We start from the raw sequence: 13,608 nt of genomic DNA on the forward strand, positions 1-13,608 counted from the left end.
CTGGCGAGCGACCCGAAGTGACCGTGGCGGGCCATAGGGACTACTGCTTCCGCTTATCTTTATTTTAGACTTTCGTACCTGAGTTTGAGTATTCTTCAGTACTTATCATCTTATTATGTAGATAGGGCCCGAGTAGGACTTAAGAACGCATTACATCTTTTTGCATAATTACCTTGTTTGAATTTTCATAAATAAAATTCCTCAAACCTTATGCGTTTTTAATAAATTTTATGACTTAAACCACTTGTTCTATATTTAGTAATGACTTCGATTAAGTATAAGGAGTTGGGTCGTTACAATCTGTATCCATTCAAATCTTCACATATTTCAAAGAAAAACATATCCTTCAAGTAATTATAGGTTTTAGGGTATCCTTCACCCAAAGAGAAAAGGAAATTAATAATAATAATAATAATAATAATACTCACGAAGGATTATGCATGGCTTTTGATTCCTAGTTTTTTTTTTTTTTTAAATAACTTTATTCCTTGTTCCAATTATTTTAACTCTGAATTTTTAAATTGTTTTCTTTAAAAAAGCTATCAGATATTCTTTCTAAAATGACATATTAAAATGGATGGAAAAATGACGTGAAAAGCAATAAATTATTAAAGAACTAAAATATTTGTTTTATTGTTTATGACCCAACATATTTCATATAAAAGAGTGAATATTATTAATTATAGTAAAATGAAAAATGTATTACAAAAATCAAACGTTGAAAGGGTTAAGTACTTGATTTCTAACTTAATCATAATATTAGATCTTAAGTACAGAACTGACTTTTCATTTCGTACATCAATTGAATAATGAAAGAAAGGTAATTGTAACTAATAAAAATGGTTGAAATGCCTTGAATTTAATTTGTTATGTGGTGCTACAAACAACAAAGAACATTTGCACCGTTTGTATTAAGAAAACATTCTCTCTAATAATTGATTTTCTCTCTATCTCGTAAATGTAGCTAACACTTCGTTCGTAAACTACGTATATCAAATGTGTCGATTTCTCCATACGTTTTTGGCAATTCTATAGTTCGTCGTCATTTCTTCAACAAAAGTTGTGACATCTCTCTTTATTTTTTCAATGTGGGTATTCTCAACTTACTCCAAACTATGTAGTCTATTTGAGTTCACGAGTCCTTGTCCGAATATAATATCTTTTTATACTAATTGTGACATCAACTTTCTATTTTTATACTAATTGATTTAATATTAAATTAGTAATTGGAGAGAAATATGATGCGGATATAGTGATTCAAATCGTAAGCCTCATGATCGCTAACACATATCACATGTCAGTTGACCTATATGTTTTATACTAATAAAATTCTTTATGTCGATTGATAACTCAGCTAATTAGGTGAAGAAATATGTTATGATCCTGAAAAATAAATAAATAAACAATTGGAATAGAGATCACTTCTAGGTTTAATAACTTAAGCGTGTTGTAATATTTTGAAGAAAAATAATTATAAATGTAACAAATGATACTATGATCTTATTAATTGATATGGTCTAGGTCTATCATTGATGTAGCACTATATATATGTGTGTGTCTATTTGTTATATTTAGAACTAAAAAATCCGTTGGGAGTGTCAAACATAATTTAAGGGCATGTTGAAGTAAATTTTCAAAATAGCAAATTGGTAAACTACAAATGGATCGTCCACATTTGTAGGGTTTTAACGTGTAAGGTGCATTTAGCCACAAGCGGAAATTACATTTGTCCAAAAACTTGAGGTGAAGGGAAGCGTGGCAGCGTGTCATCGTAATACGTTCGTTTTCCGATAGTATCGTCATGAATACCGTTTCTTCCTCAATCCGATTTGTAGGGTCGTGGTTTAAACCAAGAGTTTTTTTTCTATATATATATAGAGGGTTTTTCAATCTTATTTTCTATAGAACCAAGTGCTTAACGATACATAATTTTAAACCACAAGAAAATTGAAATTAAGAAAAAAATGAAATCAGTTGTAATTTTTTTTATTATTCTTAGCATACTTGGTGCAGAATCCACATCTACATTTAAGGATTCCCCTACGGATACCAACCATGCGGTTGATCTTCATAAATTTTGTAAACTTGGTTGTGTCTTTTCTCTTTGCAGCAATGTTTCCACCCCAGAAAACCTGAGTGAGCTAATTTCTAGTACTCTTGTATTACCTATTTTATTCTTGTACATTTTTGGATGAAGCTAATATATATTTTAATCGTTTAAGTTTTTCGACTTTTGACGCCTCAATCTAAATGCTATTACATATAAGTAACCTCTTGTTTGGTTCTTTTCTTCTTCCGGCTTCTATAATATTGTTCCTTTCACATGGCTCTTTTGATTATACATATCTATGAATGTCACATTCTAGTTGTGATATTCTGGTCCACCTACAGCTAATTCACAACATCTTCTCTTTTGTTCCAAAAAAAAAAAAAAAGAGTTTTAGATTAATGTGTTTTTTGATATTTCTTTTAAATTTTATGCAGTAGTACTGCTGGCAAACATGTTGTAATGAAAATAATTCATAGAGGAAGACAATGTTTGCTATTGAGCATGAAATGTCATTAGAGATGATCCTTGTCATGACTAACATTCAATTAGAGTAGTATTCATATACAAAATTTGTATCTCGAACTCACAATCAACGAGAGATTAGTAGTAGTATTCATACTAAAATTTGGTCCGTTTCTTTAATAACTTTCCCTAGTTTCGATGGACTATTATGTTTTCTTTAATTGTTTCTTTTTCTTTCTAAACCTGACAGATGTGGACAAAGTAGAAAGTTGTGTGAATGGGTGTGATCAAACGTGTAAGAAGAACTGATGCTAAAGAAAAGAAGATGAAGTATACTGAGAGGAGAAGGGAACAGGGATTGGCTTTCCAAGATATACTATATATGAATAAACAAAAATCAAGTGGTGAAAATTAAAACCATTGGTTTAAAAAGATTATTATTTCATATTTAAGCATATGTTTTGTTTTGATATAAATAAAGTTTCAAGTTTTTGCATGTCGTTAATTATGAGCAATGGGTAAAAAAGAGCCCTTTCTCTCTTTTAATGCTATACGAGAATTAAGTGTGTTTTGCCAGAATTTTTGCTTTACTATAGATTGTGTGTGTGTTTGTGTTTGTGGTTGAATTGGTGAATAAAGGTTAATAATCTCACAAACAAATTTTATTTCGTTGATTTGAAAATATTTCTAAGGCACCAATTATCCGTTTGAAGGTTGACGATCAAATCTCGGTCCACCTTATAATTGTTAAACTAAAAATTAATCTTAATTTGAAATAAGTGTTTTGGTTTTAAAAGATAGGATGGGTCAGTTGGATGCATCGAGCATTTTCACTACGTGGACACCCCATAACACCCTCTCATTACTCCTAGCTCACTAATTTCTCTTAAAAAATAATCCTAAAAAGTTCTCGAAACCTACACAGCTATATAACAATCAAAATGATACCTCTAAAGTTTGTTTTATTTCTATTTTCAATTTAAAAAGTTGAGTTTGACTTCCCCTTCCATTTATTGTTAAAAAAAATGAACTATTTTAATTTCAATTTTTTTAGGAGATATTATAGATGAACCGGGAAAGTGTGAAAATAATTAATTTGAATGATTAGAGAATAAGGGAACGATAGAAATAATTCATTTTAATCAAAAAAAATTCACAGGTTATTTCGATAAGATAACTTTATGTTTCTTCTTTGGTCTCGATGGGTCATGAACGATTTGTCTTTCAAAACAAAAAAAGTTATTTAGCATCTCTTGAATGCAACGTGTTTCAACAAGATTACTTAATAGAATACTGTAGCGTGTGAGTAATTGTATATAAATGAGAAAAAAATGAAGAGGAAAGAATTAAGGGAGCTATAATTTTTATATTTCTTTATTGATAAGGAAAAACCGTATATTTTTAAATCATCTGTATCCATTCAAATCTTCACACATATTTCAAAGAAAAACATATCCTTCAAGTAATTATAGGTTTTAGGGTGTCCTTCACCCAAAGAGAAAAGGAAATTAATAATAATAATAATAATAATAATACTCACGAAGGATTATGCATGGCTTTTGATTCCTAGTTTTTTTTTTTTTTAAATAACTTTATTCCTTGTTCCAATTATTTTAACTCTGAATTTTTAAATTGTTTTCTTTAAAAAAGCTACGAGATATTCTTTCTAAAATGAAATATTAAAATGGATGGAAAAATGACGTGAAAAACAATAAATTATTAAAGTACTAAAATATTTGTTTTATTGTTTATGACCCAACATATTTCATATAAAAGAGTGAATATTATTAATTATAGTAAAATGAAAAATGTATTACAAATATCAAACGTTGGAAGGCTTAAGTACTTGATTTCTAACTTAATCATAATATTAGATCATAAGTACAAGAACTGGCTTTTCATTTCGTACATCAATTGAATAATGAAAGAAAGGTAATTGTAACTAATAAAAATGGTTGAAATGCCTTGAATTTAATTTGTCATGTGGTGCTACAAACAACAAAGAACATTTGCACCGTTTGTATTAAGAAAACATTCTCTCTAATAATAGATTTTCTCTCTATCTCGTAAATGTAGCTAACACTTCGTTCGTAAACTACGTATATCAAATGTGTCGATTTCTCCATACGTTTTTGGTAATTCTATAGTTCGTCGTCGATTTCTTCAACAAAAGTTGTGACATCTTTCTTTATCTTTTCAATGTGGGTGATTCTCAATGTAACGACCCAACTTTTCCGGACTAAGCTGCGGTCACTACCAAATACCAAAACTCGACCATTCAACACAAAATTTAAAACGAACCAGATACGATTCATTAAAACAGTATAAACCTTACAAAAGACAGTTTCGGGCCCTATTTTAAATAATTCAAAAAGAAAATCACCAAATAAAATGTCAAGTCACCAGTCCAAAATAACCGTCAAAATATCTTGACAAAATACATAGCGGAAGCGAAAGAAAAACAGACGCGTCCATATGGCCTTCACGCATCCTTCCTGCCTCTCGTCGGTCTGCCCCTCGCCGTACCCCTACCTGAAAAGTTAAAGAAGGGAAAGGGTGAGTATAAACATACCCAGTAAGGGACCCACTACTGGGCCCGTTAGGGAACAACAGTTAACTTCCTATTCGGGGGTACCCTACATAACAGTCTAGTGGTTCCGTAGAACGCACATATCAGTCTAGTGCTCCCGAAGGATGCACATATCAGTCTAGTGCTCCCGAAGGATGCACATATCAGTCTAGTGCTCCCGAAGGATGCACATATCAGTCTAGTGCTCCCGAAGGATGCACATATCAGTCTAGTGCCCCCGAAGGATGCACATATCAGTCTAGTGCTCCCGAAGGATGCACATATCAGTCTAGTGCTCCCGAAGGATGCACATATCAGTCTAGTGCTCCCGAAGGATGCACATATCAGTCTAGTGCCCCCGAAGGATGCACATATCAGTCTAGTGCTCCCGAAGGATGCACATATCAGTCTAGTGCTCCCGAAGGATGCACATATCAGTAAGGCACACTACCCCATAGATGAAGCTAACTGTTACCCTTCAGTCCAACTAAACTGTCTACTTCAGTCACATCCCAACAACATTCATATCACAGTCCCGCCATAGGCTTTGTCAGTCAGATAGTATAGGTTTACATCTACACCCTCAGTTGCTTTATGCATTACCGATTCGCACACCAATAGGGAAACCCTAGGTCCAGTTGACTAACCAACCAAAACCGGACTCACTGTCTTTCTCCGTCCAAACTCCATGAACCACATCCAGACCAGTGTTTAGTACATTCTAAACCGTAACTTTAAGGTTCATCATCATATAATTTCAATCCACAGATAGCAGTCATAGCATAATTTCATCAGACAAAATATAATATCAGTACTTAACAGTCAACACGCATACAGATATTCAGTACAGTCACTAACGTGTAATCCCCTGTGGATTACTACGGTTTTAGCCTGGACTCGGGGTCCAGTAGTAGGAAAACCCTTACCTGAAACTCGGTTATGCCCCTAGATCGAAACCACGCTCAACAGATCCACCTAAACGAAACACGAAAGTTTTAGTTGATGACTTAAGTAGCAGTTGATTTAAAAGGTCATCCGTTGACTTACCCAAGGAAAGGAAGCTATCTCCAACCAGGCCTACCGCGAGACCCGAGAACCCAAGTGTCAAATCTGAACTACCTTCAAGGGAGAAAAGTAGGGCCATAACTTATTCCAATATTCAAGCTCTAATCAGATGTAGCAACATTAGAGAATTCATCGAAAACAACCTTACCGAAGACTCACCGTGACCCGGAGCGGAGGCAGGAAGGCTTAGGTGGCTTGGTGAAACAAGGAGCTCGGCTCGGCTTGAAGGCGCTCGGCTCGGCTCGGCTCGGCTCCACCTCGGCTCGGCTCGGCTTGGTCTCGGCTCGGCTCGGCTTGTGGCTCGGCTCGGCTTGGCTTCGGCTCGGCTCAACTCGGCTCGCGGCTCGGCTCACTCGGCTCACGGCTCGGCTTGAAGCGGCTGGCGGCTCGGCTTGAAGCGGCTGGCGGCTGGCGGCTCGGCTTGAAGCGGCTGGCGGCTCGGCTTGAAGCGGCTGGCGGCTCGGCTTGAACAGGGATTGTGGCTCGGCTTGGCAGCGATCTCGGCTCGGCTTGGACAGCCGACTTGGAGCCGGGTCGGGTTGGACGAAGAAAATGGTAGCCGCGGTTTCGGTGATCCTTTCTTCCGGCGAACAACGGCGGCGGCGCTTCGCGGACGAAGCACGAGGAACGGAGCTGGCTGTTTCGTGGAGCGGCGATGAGCGGCGGCAGATCTGCCGTTGTGTGAGGCCGAGAAGGAAATCGGAAATGGATGGGGAGCCGCGGCGGACGACGACCGGTGAACCTACACACGCCGACGGAGATGGAGACGATGGGTGATGGTGGCTGAGATGGAGAAGAGCACGAAGGAGAAGGAGAAAACGAAGGGAGAGATGGCTGGCGGTGACGGGCGAGGAAGGGAGAAGAAGAAGAAGGAAATGGATGGGCGGCGGCGGGAGAGAAAAGAAATTTCGAGGGGGGGGGGGGGTTAGGCGGCGCGCGAGGTAGGGTTTTAAAAAAAAAATTGTTATATATATATATATATATAAATATAATTCTTAATAATTTATAATATTAATAATTTAAAACTTAAATAATGATATATATTAAATATAAATAATAATGATAATAATAAAGTAATAATAATGATATATTAATAATATTAATATTAAATAAATAAATAATTTATTTTATTGTTTTATAAATAAAAATATTTCTGTAATATTAATTTATAATAATAATATATAATATTAATATTATAACAATTAAATAAATATTAATAATAATAATATTTATAATATTAATATTATAACCAATAAAATAATCATTAATAATAATAATATAATTACTATTATATTATTATTATATCAACTTGCATTTTTCATAAAACGAGAAAAATTTTACCTTAAATTTTCGGGGCGTTACATTCTTCCCTCCTTAGGGAACTTTCGTCCTCGAAAGTTTTATTCCTCGAACAGTTCGGGATAACGGGACCTCATGTCATCTTCACGCTCCCATGTAGCCTCTTCTACCCGGTGATTCCGCCATAAGACTTTAACTAGAGGAATTTGTTTATTTCTCAACGTCTTCACCTCTCTAGCCAGCACTTCAACAGGTTGTTCAACATAGCTCAAGTTTTCATCAATCTCTAGTGGCTCGTAATCCACTACATGGGAGGGATCTGGCACATACTTCCTCAACATAGAAACGTGAAACACATCATGGACTGCCGAGAGTGATGGAGGCAACGCCAAGCGATAAGCTACAGGGCCAATCCGCTCCAGAATCTCAAATGGCCCAACAAAACGGGGACTCAACTTTCCTCTCCTTTCAAAACGCAAGACACCTTTCATAGGTGCTACCTTTAAGAACACCTTATCCCCTATCTCGAACTCAAGGTCCTTCCGCCTCACATCTGCATAACTCTTCTGTCTACTCTGAGCGGTATGCATGCGTGATCTAATCTTCTGTATAGCTTCGTTAGTAGACTGGACTAACTCAGGACCCATCAATCTCTGCTCACCCACCTCACCCCAGCAAATCGGGGATCTACAACATCTGCCGTACAGGGCCTCAAACGGTGCCATGCCAATAGTAGCCTGATAACTGTTATTATAAGCAAATTCCATCAAATGTAAGTGGGAGTCCCAGCTACCTGGAAATTCCAATGCACACGCCCGCAACATATCCTCTAAAACCTGATTCAGACGCTCAGTCTGACCGTCAGTCTGTGGATGGAAAGCCGTACTAAAGTCCAACCTCGTGCCCATAGCAGTCTGCAAACCCTTCCAAAATTTGGAAGTGAAACGGGCATCTCTATCAGAAACAATCGACACTGGCACTCCATGTAATCTCACTATCTCAGACATGTACAACTGTGCCCACTTACTAGCAGTATAGGTGGATTTACCCGGAACGAAGTGCGCTGATTTAGTAAGTCTGTCCACCACAACCCAGATCACTGTAAAACCCCTCAGAGTTCTCGGTAGCCCTGTTATGAAATCCATGGACACGTTCTCCCACTTCCATTCCGGTATGCTCAAGGGTTGTAATAAACCCGCTGGTTTCTGCCTTGGTGCTTTAACCTGCTGGCACACCAAGCATTTACTAACAAATTCTGCTACTTCTCTCTTCATGTTACGCCACCAATAAACTCGCTTCAGGTCATGATACATCTTCGTACTACCTGGGTGCATGGAAAATGGGGAACTGTGCGCCTCAGATAATAATTCTGTCTTAATCACACCATCTGACGGAACACAGAGGCGTCCCTCAAATAACAGTCCACCATCGGAGGATAACGAGAACTCAGCCGTTTGCCCTGCCTCTGCTAGGCCACGCTTCTCAACCAGATAAGGATCGTTACTCTGAGCATCAATGATCCTCTGCCTCAAAGTCGGCTGTACCGTCAACTGGGCTAACTGCATAGTAACTGCCCCCACTGACACTGCAATCTCAGCCCGCTCGAGATCCCGATGCAATGGGGCCTGCCGGGTAATAAGTGCTGCTGAATGTGACACTTTCCTACTAAGAGCATCGGCTACCACATTTGCCTTGCCTGGATGATACAGTATCTCACAATCGTAATCCTTCACTAACTCAAGCCACCTTCGCTGTCTCATATTCAATTCTTTCTGAGTAAAGAAGTATTTCAAGCTCTTATGATCTGTGAATATCTGTATCTTTTCACCATATAAATAATGCCTCCATATCTTCAAAGCAAACACCACTGCTGCCAACTCTAGATCATGTGTAGGGTAGGTCTGCTCATGACTCTTCAACTGACGAGACGCATAAGCGACCACCTTACCCTGCTGCATCAAAACACAACTCAAACCTTTCTTGGAAGCATCACTATAAATCACGAAACTGCCAGAACCATCGGGTACCGTGAGAACCGGTGCGGTAACTAGCTTCTGTTTAAGGGTCTGAAAACTGTCCTCACATGCCTTGCTCCAAACAAAAGGAACTCCCTTTCTGGTCAACTGAGTAAGAGGAGTAGCTATACGAGAAAAGTTCTCCACAAACCGTCGATAATAGCCTGCTAAACCCAGAAAGCTACGAACCTCACTGACTGTGGAAGGTCGGGTCCAACCAGTGACTGCCTCTATCTTAGCTGGATCCACAGAGACTCCAGCCTTAGAAACCACGTGGCCCAGAAAAGACACCTGCTTCAGCCAAAACTCGCATTTCGAGAACTTTGCATATAACTTATTATCCCGAAGTGTTTGCAAGACCATACGTAAATGCTCCTCGTGTTCGGCCTCCGTCTTAGAGTATATCAAGATATCGTCGATAAACACAATCACGAAAGTATCTAGGAACTCCCTGAACACTCTGTTCATCAAGTCCATAAACACTGCCGGAGCATTCGTCAAACCAAAAGACATCACAATAAACTCGTAGTGTCCATATCTGGATCGAAATGCTGTCTTCGGTATATCCTCATCCTTAATCCTCAGCTGATGGTATCCCGACCGAAGATCAATCTTAGAGAACACTGTGGCTCCCTGTAACTGGTCAAATAGATCGTCAATCCTGGGCAAGGGATATCTGTTCTTTACGGTTACCTTATTCAACTCCCTATAGTCAATGCATAGACGCATCGACCCATCCTTCTTCTTAACAAATAAAACTGGCGCACCCCAAGGTGACACGCTCGGTCGAATGAATCCCTTATCAAGCAATTCCTGTAACTGTACCTTCAGTTCTTTCAGTTCTGCGGGGGCCATTCTGTAAGGGGCTCTGGATATAGGAACCGTGCCCGGCTCCAACTCTATGGCAAACTCAACCTCCCTGTGCGGAGGTAACCCTGGAAGTTCCTCAGGAAAAACGTCCGGATAGTCCCTCACTACTGGTTCTGACGACAGGGATACATCCGCCTCTCTAGTATCCACTACACTCGCTAAGATACCCCAAGTACCCTGACTGAGCAGTTTACTGGCCCTGATGGCTGAGATTACCTGAGGCAACGACTTTGACCCTCCTCCCTTAAATTTAAAACTGGCCATCGAGGGAGGGTTAAACGTTACCTCCTTACGTGAACAATCTATGCTGGCGTGGTTAGCGGCCAACCAATCCATACCCAGGATTACATCAAAGTCCAGCATATCCAGAACTATCAGCGTTACCTCAATCACATGGCCTGCTAACTCAATCTGACATGCCTTCACCTTTTCCTTCGACAACATACATTCCCCGGAAGGAGTAGATACTGACAGAACATGGTGTAAGGGCTCAACCTCTAAGCGGGCATGCGACACAAATGCGGAAGAGATAAAAGAATGTGACGAACCCGAATCAAACAAAACTAAGGCGTAATGCCCCAACACTGGGAGCGTACCTGTCACTACTGTGCCTGCCTTCTCAGCCTCAGTCCTGTTGGTAGCAAAGACTCTACCCTGAAGTGGAGCACCTGCTCCCTGATTCTGCGCGATTCCCGTGACTCTCAATGGGCATCTATCAGCCGTATGTCCCTCTTGCCTGCACTTAAAGCAGGTCCTGGTCCCGAATAAGCAACGGCCCAGATGGTGCTTCCCACAAGTGGTACACAACGGCTTTCCTCTGGCAGCCTCCCCTGACTCAAAAGGTTTCTGCTGGAAGCTGCGAAACTCACCACCTGGTCTGAAATTCCGCTGTGGCACTGGAACAGGCTGCTGCTCAGCCTTCCTCTTCTGTCCCGACGTCGAACCTCTACCTGCGATCTTAGACGAGTTGGCCCTCTCCTGTAAACTGAGATCCACTGCCAGGCGCAGTGCATCGGCATGAGTAGCGGGTCTGAAAGCTCGGACCAAACCCTGAATGTCCAGTCTGAGGCCTCTAACAAACTTGTCAGCTCTGGCTGCCTCAGTCGCTATCATCTCGGGAGCGAAGCGGGATAACATGTCAAATTCCGCATCATACTGCTCCACTGTCATGTCACCCTGCTCTAGGTTCAGAAACTCCTGCCGCTTGGCATCTCTCAAACTGGCAGAGAAGAATTTCGCATAGAAACTCTCCTTGAACTGCTGCCACGTGATCTGACTCACATCACCACCTAGCATCCTCTCTGTAGTCTCCCACCATGCAGTACCTCTGTCAGTCAACATAAAAACAGCACACTGAACCTTCTGATCCTCAGGGCATTTCATGTAACGGAATATGGTCTCCAAGGACGATAGCCACATCTGAGCTCTGGTGGGGTCCTCCAAAGACCCATCAAACGTCGTGGGATTATACTTCCTGAAATCCCTCAGGTGCTTAGCCTCTGCCGACAACTGATCCGGCACAAACTGGGGTGCAACTGGTACCGGAGCCGGAGCTGGAGCAGGAATTGGTGCTGGAGCTGGCGCTGGAGCTGGCGCCGGAGTTGGCGAGGCAGGCTTCTGTTGCTCCCGCATTTGCATAATCATATCTCTAAACCTCTGCTCCATGGCGGCTAGGTCCGCATGAGTAACTGGCGCAGCCGGGTCAGGGGCTTGGGCTACAGGCTGCACCTCAGGCTGAACGCGTCCTGCTCCCCTTCCTCGGCCTCCTCGGCCACCCCTTCGTGCACCTCTCCTTGGTGGCATTTCCCTAACAACCACCAACGATTCCTTTAGTCATAAATGGTAATTGAATTTGCAGTTTATCTTAGGTAAGGTAATGCATGTAGAGTTATACATATACTTTCAGGAAAGCGTACCTGACGAGCGGCAAGGATCGTTTCAGCCATAAGGACACAAAACACAGACTCACATTATAAGTCAGTCTACAGAACCTAAAACTTAGGCTCTGATACCAACTGTAACGACCCAACTTTTCCGGACTAAGCTGCGGTCACTACCAAATACCAAAACTCGACCATTCAACACAAAATTTAAAACGAACCAGATACGATTCATTAAAACAGTATAAACCTTACAAAAGACAGTTTCGGGCCCTATTTTAAATAATTCAAAAAGAAAATCACCAAATAAAATGTCAAGTCACCAGTCCAAAATAACCGTCAAAATATCTTGACAAAATACATAGCGGAAGCGAAAGAAAAACAGACGCGTCCATATGGCCTTCACGCATCCTTCCTGCCTCTCGTCGGTCTGCCCCTCGCCGTACCCCTACCTGAAAAGTTAAAGAAGGGAAAGGGTGAGTATAAACATACCCAGTAAGGGACCCACTACTGGGCCCGTTAGGGAACAACAGTTAACTTCCTATTCGGGGGTACCCTACATAACAGTCTAGTGGTTCCGTAGAACGCACATATCAGTCTAGTGCTCCCGAAGGATGCACATATCAGTCTAGTGCTCCCGAAGGATGCACATATCAGTCTAGTGCTCCCGAAGGATGCACATATCAGTCTAGTGCTCCCGAAGGATGCACATATCAGTCTAGTGCCCCCGAAGGATGCACATATCAGTCTAGTGCTCCCGAAGGATGCACATATCAGTCTAGTGCTCCCGAAGGATGCACATATCAGTCTAGTGCTCCCGAAGGATGCACATATCAGTCTAGTGCCCCCGAAGGATGCACATATCAGTCTAGTGCTCCCGAAGGATGCACATATCAGTAAGGCACACTACCCCATAGATGAAGCTAACTGTTACCCTTCAGTCCAACTAAACTGTCTACTTCAGTCACATCCCAACAACATTCATATCACAGTCCCGCCATAGGCTTTGTCAGTCAGATAGTATAGGTTTACATCTACACCCTCAGTTGCTTTATGCATTACCGATTCGCACACCAATAGGGAAACCCTAGGTCCAGTTGACTAACCAACCAAAACCGGACTCACTGTCTTTCTCCGTCCAAACTCCATGAACCACATCCAGACCAGTGTTTAGTACATTCTAAACCGTAACTTTAAGGTTCATCATCATATAATTTCAATCCACAGATAGCAGTCATAGCATAATTTCATCAGACAAAATATAATATCAGTACTTAACAGTCAACACGCATACAGATATTCAGTACAGTCACTAACGTGTAATCCCCTGTGGATTACTACGGTTTTAGCCTGGACTCGGGGTCCAGTAGTAGGAAAACCCTTACCTGAAACTCGGTT

The 13,608-nt window shown here is 40.7% G+C and overlaps 1 long non-coding RNA gene across 1 annotated transcript; it reads left to right on the forward strand.

Moving 5' to 3' along the window:
- Window positions 1-1,906: 1,906 nt before the first annotated feature.
- LOC127151427 (uncharacterized) lies at window positions 1,907-3,091 on the forward strand. The gene is made up of 2 exons (XR_007824363.1): window positions 1,907-2,136; window positions 2,763-3,091. It is a non-coding gene; the product is annotated as an uncharacterized LOC127151427 (long non-coding RNA).
- Window positions 3,092-13,608: the final 10,517 nt, after the last annotated feature.

The sequence above is a fragment of the Cucumis melo genome, chromosome 1 (assembly GCF_025177605.1).
Source record: "Cucumis melo cultivar AY chromosome 1, USDA_Cmelo_AY_1.0, whole genome shotgun sequence".
NCBI lineage: Eukaryota > Viridiplantae > Streptophyta > Magnoliopsida > Cucurbitales > Cucurbitaceae > Cucumis > Cucumis melo.